The sequence below is a fragment of the Asparagus officinalis genome, chromosome 4, assembly GCF_001876935.1.
Source record: "Asparagus officinalis chromosome 4, Aspof.V1, whole genome shotgun sequence".
Lineage (NCBI taxonomy): Eukaryota > Viridiplantae > Streptophyta > Magnoliopsida > Asparagales > Asparagaceae > Asparagus > Asparagus officinalis.
In genome coordinates this window covers 122,705,901-122,717,238 of record NC_033797.1, presented here as the reverse complement: position 1 = coordinate 122,717,238, position 11,338 = coordinate 122,705,901, and the positions used below count along the sequence as shown (strand labels likewise).

Sequence of the window (11,338 nt, the reverse complement as noted above, 5' to 3'; positions counted from 1 at the left end):
CCCAACATAGAAGTATTGAAAAAACTCATATAGGCAAAAAATCTCAAATATCCTTGATCGTGAGACATATAATTGTCACTATAAATAAGAACCATGATTCCAACAGTAGTAATTAATATTGACATAATAGAAGTAAGTGGATCGATCAAGTGTCCGAACTCTAAAGAAAAATCATTATTGACGGTCCAAGACCATAGATATTGATAGATAGAATTTCCATTTATTTGCTCAATAGACAGATTAACCGAAAATGCCATAGCTATACTTAACATCAAAACACTTGGAAAAGCCCACATACGACGAATATTTTTTGTTGCTGTCGGAATAAGCAAAAGTCCAAATCCTATTAACATAGTAACTGGAAGTGGAAGAAGAGGTATTATCCACGCATATTTATATGTATGTTCCATAAAAAAAACAAATTTCCATTTTTTCTTATCTTATAATTGTTTCCGATTCACCAATTCTTATCGTTTTCGAAAGGAACAAAAAAAAATCAACAAAAAAAGATATGAAAAGTTTTTGATTTTTCATTATTCTGACTTTTCTCAGAAATTGGAGGAAATATTCAAAAAGTTCCAATTCAATTTGTTAGTCAAATGATATGACCAAAGAGTTAGGTAAGAATAATTACTTAGTTATTAACTTTATTAACTAAAGAAAGATATTTATAGAAATGAGGAATATGAGATTTTAAATCATTCTACAACTATATTATCATTCTATTCTGGTAATATGTAAGACTATCATATACTATAGTCTAGTAAATAAAAACAATTATACCAAAACAGTAGAATATGGATGCATCAATAAATGAAAAAAGATCTAGTTATTCTAGTGAATTTATTTGTAGTAATTACTGCGGAACTAATTGATTGGATTCCAATCCAAGAAGAAAGTATTTGAAATCTTATCTTATAAATACTTCTTACTTTGTATATAGAATAGAATTAAAATAAAATAAAAATAACTAAAAATGGAAGTTCCATTTCTTAGGTAATGGAAAGTCTTGTTTAAGATATTAACTACTAGTTGTAGTTTAAGTTTGAACTTAAATTATAGACACAGCACTATGAGCTTATTCAATTACAACTAATCCCCGTCATCCTCATAAAGTACGCACAAATCTCCACCAACTCACATACTCTCTCTCCTACTTTATGAGAACGGTGGGGATTGTGCCACATAGGCGTCAAGGAGAAAATCCCCTCCTATGTCAAGGATAACCATTAATACACACACACACACACACATATATATATATATGTGTGTGTGTGTGTGTGTGTGTATATGTGTGTGTGTGTGTATATATATATATATATGTGTGTATATATACATATATATGTGTGTGTGTACACACACACACACACACATATATATATATATATATATATATATATATATATATATATATATATATATATATATATTGTTTAAGATATTAACTACTAGTTGTAGTTGAAGTTTGAACGTAAATTATAGACACGGCACTATGAGCTTATTCAATTACAACTAATAGTAATAAAAATCCCTTTTCATTTTCAAATTTTCCCCTCCTTTCTTCTATTTTCTTCCCTAGTGTGTTAGATATGTGACATACATATATTTTTATATATTATTTATATTAATATTATTTATATTATATAAATAATATAATATATATTTGTATTGTAGTATTGTATCTTATAAAAAAAATGTATGTTATGAAAAAAAAACTATTATAGACGTAATTAAGTATAGAAAATGACTAAAAAAGAATGACCCATTTTGAGCAATACATGTCTTTCACATACAAAAATAAAAATAAGTAACTCTTTTTTTGAATGGCAGTTCCAAAAAAACGTACTTCTATATCAAAAAAACGTATTCGTAGAAATATTTGGAAGAAAAAGGGATATTTAGCTGCAATAAAGGCTTTTTCTTTAGCAAAGTCAGTTTCCACCGGAGATTCAAAAAGTTTTTTTGTGCGACAAACAAGTAAGAAAATCTTGGAATAATAGGAATTTCCGTAGCTAGAAGAACTTTCAATTTTGGAATAGGAAGAATTCCCATTAACTAATGTATTGATATATTGAACTCCTCAATATTAGTTAGAACTAGCTGCTATAATATATAGAATAAGAATTTCTTTGTCTGTCGGTTCTAAATATCATTATTATTATTTTTTTTTTTTCATTCTAGTTTTTTAGAATCTATTTATTAATTTGTGAGATGGTTTTTGTCCTATTAATTTTCTTTTCCTAATAGAAAAATCTTTGTTCATTCTATTGGGAAAAGAAAGTTGTGATGAATATTGAAATTTTTTTTATTTAGAAATTTTGTACACAATAAACTATTATATTAATAGTTAATTAATACTTAATGATACTAAGAAAAGTCTCGAAATTGTTATTCCTTAAATTGAAATTTAGTATTAGTAATTAAATTGTGATAAATGATAAATATGAAATCCTATAGAATTTTATTCAATTTTTTTCATTTTGTTCATTGATAAAATAAATCTCTTTGACGATTTGTTTTTCATTTATCTGATTTCGCGGATTCAAAATATAAAATATATAAATAAATATATATATAAAAAAAAAGTAAAGGGGGCAGTTCTTAGTTTCTATTTCGACTGAAAAAACTTTCATTTCAAATTCCAAATGTTCCGGGGGAACCTAGCATATAGATAGTACCTAAAAGTTGATTGTTAAAACTGAACCTACGATGATACTAACCTAATTAAGAATTATTGAAAATTCAAAGATGAATTCAAATCTTATTTATCAGTTCTAATGGTTCCTAAACTATATTGGATCTAGACGATTCAATATGAATTGATTATTATTATTTCAAGTAAGCCGCTATGGTGAAATCGGTAGACACGCTGCTCTTAGGAAGCAGTGCTAGAGCATCTCGGTTCGAGTCCGAGTGGCGGCATAGAGATACAATGCATCCTATAATGTATTTAATTCCCTATTTCCATTCTGTAATGGGACCTCTTTTATCTATGATATTTGTCACTTTAGAACATATATTAACTCATCTCTCTTTTTCGATCATTTCAATTGTGATTATGATTCATTTGATGACCCTATTAGTCCACGAAATTATAGGGTTGCGGGATTCGTCGGAAAAAGGAATGATAGCTACTTTTTTTTCTATAACAGGATTATTAGTTACTCGTTGGATTTCTTCGAGACATTTTCCATTAAGTAATTTATACGAGTCATTAATCTTCCTTTCATGGAGTTTTTCCATTATTCATATGATTTCCAAGATACGGAATCAGAAAAATGATTTAAGCGCAATAACCGCCCCAAGTGCCATTTTTACCCAAGGTTTCGCTACATCGGGTCTTTCAAGTGAAATGCACCAATCGTCAATATTAGTACCTGCTCTACAATCTCAATGGTTAATGATGCACGTAAGTATGATGTTATTGAGTTACGCAGCTCTTTTATGTGGGTCGTTATTATCAGTGGCTTTTCTAGTCATTACATTTCGCAAAAACATCGATATTTTTGGTATTGACTTAATTAAGATTAAGTCATTTTTCTTTGGCAAGATCGAATACTTGAACGAAAAAAAAAATGTTTTTAAACACACTTCCTTTGTTTCATTTCAAAATTATTACAAATATCAATTAACTCAGCGTTTGGATTATTGGAGTTATCGTGTCATTAGTTTAGGGTTTACCTTTTTAACCATAGGTATTCTTTCTGGAGCAGTATGGGCTAATGAGGCATGGGGATCTTATTGGAATTGGGACCCCAAGGAAACTTGGGCCTTTATTACTTGGACTATATTCGCGATTTATTCACATACTAGAACAAATCAAACTTTGCAAAGTACGAATTCGGCACTTGTAGCTTCTATAGGATTTCTTATAATTTGGATATGCTATTTTGGGATCAATCTATTAGGAATAGGTCTACATAGTTATGGTTCATTCACATTAACATCTAATTGAATAAATTCCATGAGGAATACATAAGACCATCGTCCCATATATAACGGAAAGTTTGTGCGGGTTTTTGAGAACCATTTGAATCAAGGAATCATTCAAATGGTTCTCAAAAACCCGGAATACATCTTATTACAATTTGAATTCCTTTTCTTTTTTTGCGTTGTAGTCTATAGCGAATGATTTAAAAACTCTTAAAACGAAAACTTTGATTTCTGTCTCAGTACTGAAAACTATCTATGAAAATAATTAGATAGGATACCTTGTACCTTGTCAACTGATAGCGAGAGAACGAAATCCGGATAAATACCAATCCCTATTATGGGTAAAAAGATACAGATCGAAACAAATAGTTCTCTTGGTCCAGAATCCACAAAATTGGAATTTGGAACATTGAATAGTTTGTATCCATAGAACATCTGACGTAACATAGATAATAAATAAATAGGAGTTAATATCATTCCAATTGCCATTACAAATGTAATTAATATTTTTGGCATTAAAAGAAATTTTGGACTGGTAATTATTCCAAAAAATACTACTAATTCCGCAACAAAACCACTCATTCCTGGCAATGCAAGAGAAGCCATTGAGAAACTACTAAACAGAGTAAATATTTTTGGCATTGGAATGGATATCCCCCCCATTTCGTCGAGATAAACAAGACGTATTCTATCACAACTCGTTCCTACCAAGAAAAAAAGTGCAGCACCAATAAATCCATGAGAGAGTATTTGTAATATGGCTCCGTTGAGTCCCATGCCGGTTATAGAACCAATTCCTATAATTATGAAACCCATGTGAGATACAGAAGAATAGGCGATTCTCTTTTTTAAATTGCGTTGACCAAGAGAAGTTGAAGCTGCATAGATTATTTGCATTGTCCCTATTATCACCAACCAGGGAGATGAGGTATCAAAGTAAAATTGTGTTGAATTTTGAGATGTTGTCGACAAAAAGAGAAGGATGGTAACAAAGCTAAAGATAAAATAAACTTCGGTGTATTTAAGTGCGAAAAGCCCATATAGAAAACTAAGAAAAGGAACGTGAAAGGTTTCGCTGCAATTTTGTGCCGTGTAAGTTTGAGGTATCAAAGTAAAATTGTGTTGAATTTTGAGATGTTGTCGACAAAAAGAGAAGGATGGTAACAAAGCTAAAGATAAAATAAACTTCGGTGTATTTAAGTGCGAAAAGCCCATATAGAAAACTAAGAAAAGGAACGTGAAAGGTTTCGCTGCAATTTTGTGCCGTGTAAGTTTTATAAAAATTCGGGCAAGAAGGAAAAAATACCCATGAACATTTTCAGAAAAGAAAGCAGGGGGCACGGGTGATATTTTGGGAGCCAGTGACGAAGGGCAGTCGGTCAAATCCTTCGAAGCATCTCTCGATTCCTCCGCCTTTTTTTTAAAGTGAAAGCCTAACCGCCCTCGCTGCTCCGTCTTCCTTCTCCGGTTCTCCTCCGTTCAAGCTCTAGGGCTCCGCACTCCTCCGCCTTCATCCATCAAAGCCCAAACCCTCTTCATCTCGGGCTCTTCTCCTCCTCAGCCATCATCGATCAGCAAGGTGAACTCAAAACCCTAATTTAAAAGCCCTAATTTACTAGCCCTAATTTGCTTTCAGTTTTATTGTACCTTTCCTTTTTGTCTTGGGATTGTATTGTAGCACTTCACACAAATGTGATATTATGAAGCATATATTGATCTATACTAATGTTTTTTGACATACTTGAAACAAGGCCATGGCTGCACACCTCGACAATCTTGGTTACCTTTTGATATGAAGAATTTTCAAAACCAACCTATTTCCACATTTAATCTCAAAAAAAAATCTGTTTTGAACTTATTTTCAAAAACTCCTGATTTCAGCCCTGACGCTGAAATCATGTCGGTTTTTGAAAATTTGTTTCCGAAACTTCACGGGAGTTCAACTCCCGTGAAGTTTATAGTAAAGCTGCTAAACTTCACGGGAGTTCAACTCCCGTGAAGTTTAGCAGATTTACTAAACTTCACAGAAGCCTCGAATCATTTGTCTGTTGAGGATCAGGGTTGTCAAATGGGTGTTTTTGGGTGGGTCATAAATGGGTGAGCACATTTGTGCCTATTTGTCCTTTATGACCCATTTAGCATCTGCTAAACGAATCCCTTCTCATCCACCCATTTATTAAATGAGTGGTTCATGGGTGACCCAATAACCCATTTAGCTATTGAACTTTTATATATAAAAATTTTTAATGGTCTATTTTTTAAACTTACAAATTATACATGAAATCTAAAAATTTTCAACAACCCCCTATAAATTTAATATTTATAAAGAACACCTTTAAAAATTTTAGTAAGTACGAAAACACCCTTAGGGGTTTAGAATTATAAAAATAGCCCTGAAATTTTAAAACCTAACTAAGGTACATGAAATCCAAAAAATTACCAGCAGCACCCTATAAATTTATAATTTACAAAAAACACCCTCAGTCTAAAACTTGTAAAAAACACCCTCGAGTTCAAAATTACAAAATATTCTCAGAATTTTCTAAACTTGCAAATGACACATGAAATCTGAAAATTCTCAGCAATTACCTATAAATTTAAAATTTACAAATAACACCCTCATAGTTTTAAAAATTGTAAAAACACCCTCAAGGGTTTAGAATTACAAAAACCACCCAGAAATTTCAAAAGCTACAAATGACACAAAATCAAAAAATTACTAGTAGCCCCTTAAAATCTTATAATTTGCAAAAAAACCCTCAAAACTTAAAAATTAAAAAAAATCCTCAAAAGCTCAATATTACAAAACAATCTTAGAATTTTCTAAACTTGTAAATGACACATGAAATCTGAAATTTGCCACCAGTCCCCTATAAATATAAAATTAAAAAAAACACCCTTAAAGTTTTGAAAAATGCGAAATACACCCTCAAAAGGGTTTAGAATTACAAAAAATCATACTGAAATTTCAAAACCTACAAATGACACATGATATCCATAAATTATAAGCATCCTCCTAAAAATTTATATTTTTCCAAAAACATCCTCAAATTTTAAAAATTACAAAAACACCCTCAAGAGCTTAAAATTATATAAAATTATCAGAATTTTCTAAACTTATAAATGACACATGAAATTTAGAAATCTCCAACATTGTAAATTTAAAATTTGAAAAAAATACCCTCAAAGTTTCAAAAAACACCCTTAAAATTTCAAAATAAAAAATTTCATAAAACACCAAAAAATTTCACAACATATAGATTAGCGCACTACAAACCTAGAAATTAGAAGCATCTTCTGCGATTGTGTTCCATAAATTTCAAACCTAGGGGTGTTTTTCATAATTTTCAAAATTTTAGGGTGTTTTTTGTAAATTTTATATTTATAGGGGACTGGTGGCAATTTCTAAATTTTATGTATTTGTAGGTTTAGAAAATTCTAAGAGGTTTATATAATTTTGAACTTTTGAGGGTTTTTTGTAATTTTTAAACTTTGATGTTGTTTGTTGTAAAATATAAAAATGTAGGGGGCTGCTGGTAATTTTTTGGATTTTATGTGTCATTTGTAGATTTAGAAATTTCAGGATGGTTTTTGTAATTCTAAACCCTTGAGGGTGTTTTCGCAATTTTTAAAACTATGAGGGTGTTATTTGTAAATTTTAAATTTATAGGGGATTGTTGAAATTTTTTAGATTTCATGTGTCAAGTTTAGAAATTTCTGAGATTGTTTTGTAATTTTAAACACTTGAGGGTGTTTTTACAAGTTTTTAAACTTTAAGGGTTTTTTGCAAATTATAAATTTGCAAGGGGCTACTGGTAATTTTTGGATTTTATGTACCTTAGCTAGGTTTTGAAATTTCATGGTTGTTTTCATATTTCTAAACACTTGAGAGTATTTTTCTCATTTTTTTAAACTTTGAGAGCGTTATTTGCAAATTTTAAATTTATATGGGTTTACTGGAAATTTCATGATTTCATGTGTCATTTGTGAGGTTAGAAAGTTTTGAGAGTTATTTAAACTTCGAGGGTGTTTTTTGCAAATCTCAAAAATTTAAGGGGTTGGTAATTCTCAAAATTTTATGGCTATTGGTCCTTTGTTACCTTTAAGGTGTTTTCTATAATTCTAAACTTTTAAAAATATTTTTTGTAGTTGTTGAAACTTTGAGGGTGTTTTTGAAAGAATACCCATCTAAATCTAAATGGGTAAATGAGCGGGTAATAGCCCGCCCATTTATGACCCATTTATCTTTAACAGAAAATACCCACCCATTTATCACCCATTTAACTAAATGAGTGAGTTTGGATGGTTCATTTAGTAGATGAGTATGGATGGGCAAATGGTTCTGGTCAATTTTGCCATCCCTAGTTGAGATATTGAGAATTAGAGGGAATAAATAAATAAATAAATGTTAGCGTGAATGCAATTTAGAGTCATGTCGATTTTTCATTGTGGAGGATCTCTAGCCTAAAGCAAGACTCCTACGCAAATAGGTCTTCATATTGATCACTTAGCTTGTGATAATCTTAGCTTTTGGATTCATTCCGCTTCTTCCTAACATATTTATGTTGGCTGTGTTGATTATTATATTATTTACCTCAGGTCCGAGTTGGAGTGGAAGTGCGGAGAACAAGTTATTGTGTGATTAAGAGGCACATAACCAGAGGAGTTTGTGCTATGTTAGTCAAATTTATCTCTCACTATAGTTTGTGGTTAGTATATGATTTTAAATATTCACACTACTTGTGATTATACATATTTTTTTGTTATATCCAATTCATATCCGAGTCACATTAGTTTTACTAATATCTGATTTGTATTCGTGATCGTATCCGTATCTACTTCTATAACAAGCCATATACGTTTCTATTTAATGCGGATATGGTTATGACCTTTTCTTACTGAAGTATATCCATATTTGTATTCATTTTTAGAAAGCGGATACAGATATGATAAGGGTTAATCCGAACCGAATGAGCAGAAGACATTTATAAATAATAATGATTTACGACACATGAACAAAAAAAATCCTTTCTACTTGAATAGAAATGCCTCCTCCTGTCTTCTCCCTCAAAAGAAATGCCTTTCTATCTCTTCCCCCTCAGCCTCAACTCCTTCGCCCAGCGGTTACATCTCGCTCTCAAAAACCCTTCACATCGAAACTAATCCCTACACTTGAACTCTGCATTTGACCCTGATTCTTATTTCTTCAAGCTTCTCTTGAGCAAATAAGTTAAAAAAACAGATTAGAAACTCCAATTTCCTTGTTGCGATGTATAGTAAGAGTTGATTATTTTGTTCCTTTGTTTACTTAATTGTCTGTTGATCTACTATTTCTTTCATTTAGATTATTTCTGTTCTGATAATTTCTGGGTAGAGGCAATCAATTTTGAGAACTTTGAAAGGAATTGAGCTTTTAGAGTTGATATAAAGAAAATTAATTAATTTATGTGTACGGCTTATAGGATTTTGTTTTCTTTGGGTCCTTGAAGAGGTTGTGACATTAGGATTGAACGTTTGGCATCGTGTTTCTAGCTTATTTTATGGAAGAAAACTTGTAAAAATGTATTGTATGCACTTGATGTAGTATTCCTTTTGTCATATTCCTTTTTATTCAGGGGAAATTTCATAAACCCTTTTAACTTTGGCTGGTTTTCAGATAACCCCTTAACTATTTTAAATCCACAAAACCCCTGAATTTTGAGGGGTTTTTCACATAACCCTCTCAACTTCTTTTACTCCACTAAACTCCTTAAAGGTACTTTAACTACCTAAAAGAACAACGTCAAGTCTAACGTGTCACATGCCAAACATATGACCAGAAAAAAATGAAAGTGCTATTCAGCCCTCAAGAGATCACCCATACATCCTTTTTATATTTCCATTAATTTTTTTGACTATTGTGAGAGATATTTTAATTTTCTCCTTTTCTAATCACGTTCTTGGCACATGACATGATAGCCTAGATAATGTTAGTTGTTACTATTAGGTAAAAGTGAAAAATCTTCAAGGGGGTTTAGTGGAAGAAAAGTTCAGGGGGTTATGTGCGAAACCACTCAAAGTTCAGAGGGTTTTGTGGAATTGAAATAGGGGGAGGGGCTGAGAGATTTACCCTTTATTCAATATTTTCTTATTAGCTGTTAATTTGGTTTTTATTGATCATCGTTCCTATTAATGCAAGTTTACTGCCTTCTTTTCAGAAGAATTTTAACATTATCCCCCCAATAGTTTTCAAAAAGTTCAGAAGTGCTGAAATGATTGTTATGTTTCCAAGTATCGGATGCTTATCCTTTATGTTGGCAACTTAGCGTATGTTGCTTGTGAAGTCATTTTTAAGGACATTTGCTATCATCATAGTTGGTTTGCTATCTATAAATGTGTTTCTACTAGTAATAATATATTAATAACAAATCATGGGTTAGTTGCAAATAGACCCCTTGTAGTATCACCCAATTGCAAATAGACATCCCAATTCTATTTGTGTGAATAGACCCCACTATACTAGTAAGGCTTGAATAGACGCCATTAGTGAACTTTTTCGACTTAAAAAAGTTAAAAAATAGCAATTCGGGTTCTATCCGTACCAACAAAATTATAGGGGGTCTATCCGCCTCCTCAAGACTTCTTTAACGGTTCTAAGAGTTTAAAGAAATTCACTCAGGGGGTCAATTTGCACAAATAGAACTACAAGGGGTCTGTTCGCAATTGGTGATACTACAGGGTGTCAATTCGCAATTAACCCAAAAATCAGTACCCTGTAACTTGGTTAATGTTTCTTCTCTGCATTAGTTCAAATGGCTAGGGATGGTCTACTTGCTTCTTAAATTAGAATGTTATCCCTTTTACAATGGTGTAGTAGCAAAAAAGAAGAAGTTAAATGCAGATAGATCCCTTGTAGTTCTGTTGTTGCCGATAGAACTTGCGAATGAACTTCGTTTGACTCACCCGTAGGTCTTATCTTCAATAATAATTTTCTCTTCCTTTGAGGGTAAAATAGTGTCACAGAGGGCCAATCTACGACATTGAACCACATGGGGTCTATCCACAATTGGGTGATAGTACAAGGGACTATCAGCAATTAACCCAAGAAATGTAATTCGGTCAATTTTGTTATGAAAAGCTACTTAAAAGATATTTAGTTGATTTGTATACCGCAAGAGACCATGAGTATTTCATAATGTTTAAGGCTTTGAACTATCTCTAGTGTGCATATTTTTCACAGCATATGCTTTTAGAACTCAAAAGGAACTAAGTGTTAAAGCAGATCAATCTTTAAAATTAGGCATGAATATTGCTAGCTACTATTGCATACATGGTTTCTTCTTCTTCATGCTATCTACTGTGGCAGATCCAGATTTTTTTGGGTGTTTTTTTTTGTTTTTTGTTTTTTGTTTTTTTTTTGGGGGGG

At 31.6% G+C, this 11,338-nt stretch overlaps 1 protein-coding gene across 9 annotated transcripts in view; it reads left to right on the top strand.

Annotated features, from left to right (window-relative positions):
• LOC109838067 overlaps positions 5,190-11,338 on the top strand; it is a 40,687-nt gene continuing 34,538 nt past the window's right edge. For 3 of the 9 annotated variants that reach the window (XM_020406522.1, XM_020406524.1, XM_020406529.1), the window contains exons 1-2: positions 5,191-5,512; positions 8,533-8,642. The gene's annotated coding sequence lies outside the window, so the exon portion shown is untranslated. Of the gene's footprint in view, positions 5,513-8,532; positions 8,643-11,338 lie in introns of all 9 variants that reach the window. The other 6 variants (XM_020406526.1, XM_020406525.1, XM_020406523.1 and 3 more) reach the window with 6 other exon arrangements.